The sequence below is a fragment of the Berghia stephanieae genome, chromosome 6 (genome assembly GCF_034508935.2).
Source record: "Berghia stephanieae isolate SIO BIC M18660-M18661 chromosome 6, UCSD_Bste_1.3, whole genome shotgun sequence".
Taxonomy (NCBI): Eukaryota; Metazoa; Mollusca; class Gastropoda; order Nudibranchia; family Aeolidiidae; genus Berghia; species Berghia stephanieae.
The window spans coordinates 52,261,285-52,265,352 of record NC_088365.1 but is presented as its reverse complement, the minus strand read 5'-3'; positions in this window follow the sequence as shown (position 1 = coordinate 52,265,352).

Sequence of the window (4,068 nt, the reverse complement as noted above, 5' to 3'; positions counted from 1 at the left end):
ATAATAATAATAATAATAATAATAATAATAATAATAATAATAATAATAATAATAATAATAATGAAGAAGAAGAAGAAGAAGAAGAAGAAGAAGAAGAAGAAGAAGAAGAAGAAGAAGAAGAAGAAGAAGAAGAAGAAGAAGAAGAAGAAGAAATCTTTTTATCGAGTCCCAAATAAGCATGAATACAAATCGGGCTCATCACGAAAAGCTCAGTCGCATCGCCATTGTTACTCTATTTAATACGTATAATGAAGGCAGCTGGAAGAACCTTGGTTGTACTTTTTGCTCGTGATGACGCAAGTTTGCTTTAGTTATTTCAACTGTGTTTGGATTACTTGAAATGCAAATATCAAACTGGCTCCTCTCACTATTAAATTATCATTTCAAATGTAATGCTCATTCTCATCGTTGGATTCATAAGTGAACACATTTCTCTCCAGCTCCGATATCATCAATCAATTGAATAAGGTAAGAGAACAATATTTTATTTTCTTTCAATCCTTTTTTTTTAGTTTGTAATTTTATTCTTTTCCTTGCGACTAGTTTGTAATTTTATTCTTTTCCTTGCGACTTCTTTTCTTTGTTCATTGATTTAATGTCTTATTTCTAAACCTCACATTGTGCTGGCTCAACCGAAAATTATTTATTGAAATCGACGGCGTGTAACTTCAGGTTAGATAACCGTAGGCAATTATGGGTTTGATTTAACATTTTTGGAATAGACAGTACGGTGCATTGGTGTGGGGGTATTAAGTCTATAACAATTTCTATTGTCAGATCTGCAAAGAATTACATATTGACTGAAATGTTTTTGATGTGTTTTTCTTTCTTTTTTTTTTTTGTCATCTTAATTATTATTGTTTTATGTGACTTTGTAACACACCTGACAGGCTGACACGTTTCAAATTGTTCCGTGTTTTCTATTTATTTTAGCGCTTATTCATATTTTCAAATCTGGATTTTTATGCCAATCTAATTGTGACGTTTTAGTCTTCTGAGTGATAAAATTATTTCTGATATTTATCAAAGGACTTGTGTATCATTCGTGAATTTTATACTAAATTTTAATAATTTCAAGAGTTTTATTTTTTTAACAAAGTTGTTCATTTATTTTACTACAAGTGTACACTGTGCCCTAGTATCGATGCCCAGTATAATGAATCTAGAAAATGAAACACACGTCACCATAAAGTCTACCGCGATGACAAGTCTAACTATGAATCTAGAAAATGAAACATACGTCACCATAAAGTCTACCGCGATGACAAGTCTAACTATGAATCTAGAAAATGAAACACACGTCACCATAAAGTCTACCGCGATGACAAGTCTAACTATGAATCTAGAAAATGAAACACACGTCACCATAAAGTCTACCGCGATGACAAGTCTAACTATGAATCTAGAAAATGAAACATACGTCACCATAAAGTCTACCGCGATGACAAGTCTAACTATGAATCTAGAAAATGAAACACACGTCACCATAAAGTCTACAGCGATGACAAGTCTAACCAAAAACACCGATTGTCTTGAATATATTTTACATCATGAAAGTTATGATTAGGAAAGCGAATATAAACACCGCGTTGAAACAAGTGAACCGAAACATCGATTGAGTCGAGGAGGGATACGAAAACAGTGGGCTATCCCAACACAGTGTGGCCATCGGCCCTCTCCTAAAAATAAAACACCACGGCCACCTACCACACAGACTATTTTTCACTTATGAGTTAAACAGAAATCACTTCCAATTATAAGAGTGGCGACAATAAACGCCCAGTCCTGCCGCAATAAAACTTTAGGGATGAAACACATACCATATGTACGCCGACGATACCCAGATGTGTAGCATGTGTTTGTAATCCGATATTGTTTCAAAGATAACTGTTTACGAACAATGCATCAACCATGTGATGAGATGGATGTCTGCAAATAGATTAAAATTAAATGCCGGTAAGACCAAAGCCTTATTCGTTGCTAGTTCAATCAACAATAATGATAAAATACAACCACAACATCAGCAAAAATCTCGGCATTACTTTGGAGAGTGATCTGTCTATGAACAACATTATTAACTATGTGAGAACAAAAGCTATCTGTATTCTAAGACACACCAAAACAATCAGACCATTTTCTAATAGAGAAACCTGCAAAAAATAGGTAACAACTTAGAATTTCCCGAAAATGGATTATTGCAATGCACTGTTTGTTGGTCTCGCAAAGGACAAAATAAACAAACTCCAGAAAGTACAGAACATGGACCCCGGTTGTACTGCAGAAAGACATGAAAACCGCAGCTCCCGAATTACTACGACAGCTACTTTGGCTGCCAGCGCATTAATAAATATAAATCTTCGACTATTGTATTCAAATGCTTGGAAGGCTCGTCACCAACATATCTCTCAAGCCTCATTGAACGGTATAACCCACAGCGATCGGTTCGTTCAACGAACGACCTCAAATTGAAAACACCCCGCTGGCTCCTTTCAGCGTTCAAGGTTGTGGAATTTGCTACCACTTGAGATGAGTTCTTCGTCTTCACTAGAGGATTTCAAGTGTCAATTGAAGACATTCTTGTTCAGACAGGCTTTCTTTTGATTATGTGTGAAATGAGCGTTGTTCGTGTACTGTGTTAGGGCTTAATCTATGTTTTTGCGCCCAGAGCCCTCCAGATGGAGTGATGTTTGTCGCGCTATACATCTATATCATTATTATTATTATTATTATTATTATTATTATTATTATTATTATTATTATTATTATTATTATTATTATTATTATTATTATTATTGTGTACTGATTGATGGAAACTACTGGTAAAATGAGAATTAGTGCTTAATCAGAAATAAGGAAATTTCTCTTTGTAATTTTTTCGTTGTTGGTGTTGTAGTTCTTTCTTTAAACAAATATTAATGGTTGAAATAAATAATTTTATAAACAATGCTCCTTCATCGGTTATCAAGTAGACTACATTGAAATTAGGACCGTGTCTGTACTCTGTTGCAAAAGCATTCATCACCGAAAGCCGACCAAGCTGACCAGTTTTCTAGGGATACCACGATTGTGATAGACAAGCTCAAATGGCGTGTTTGGGATAGGCTGTCCACATCTATATATTGAGTCAAATTGAAGCTTTATTCAATTTGACTCAATATATATATATATATATATATATATATATATATATATATATATATATATATATATACATATATATATGTGTGTGTGTGTGTGTGTGTGTGTGTGTGTGTGTGGACAGCCTATCCCAAACAAGCCCCCGAAATGAAAATCCAATAACATATTCTAAAATATTGTCGTGTCCTGCGATGTTGTCGCAATAAAATTAGTTGAGGTGTTTGCAGTTGTGTATAAATAAATAATGCATCAACGTTCATATGATCATCTGGTAAGGTGAGGTTCTACATATGACTATAGTGGTGGGTTCGAATCTCATTGTCGCCATTTTTTTTCTTTCTTTCTTTATTTTAAACTTGATTTTTATAGGAGTAAATCACGTTGCAAATGCTAATATTCCTTCTTCCCTCTTTATTAAAATAACAAAACATTTTAGATGTTAAAACAAACCCCCTGCTCTTTCCGAAAAAATAAATAGCCGTCTGAAGATCCCTCTCTTTTTTCCAATAATGATATTCCATTTAATGTTTCTATTTACTCTTACAATTTTCATTGTGGGTAAAATAGATATTGATCTGAATGGTGAAAGGATTGGATGAACATTCCTGTATATAACCGTTTGTGGAGTGTGTCGGCAGATACATATTAATCCCAAGTTGAAATGTTGAGAATTAACGTGTCTTATGCACGAGATAAATAGCCACATCAACCTTCACATCACATAGTAATCAGGTTCCGCGGCTCGATACATTCAAGATTCTTGAAACTCCTGATTTGACTTTACTCAAAAATCCCATTGAAATTCTGAATTTAAATTTAAAAACTCCGTGTAAATTGAAATGTGCGATCTCCACACTAAACCACAACATATTATTATTATCATCATCATCATCATCATCATCGTCATCATGTCATATCATCAATCATCAT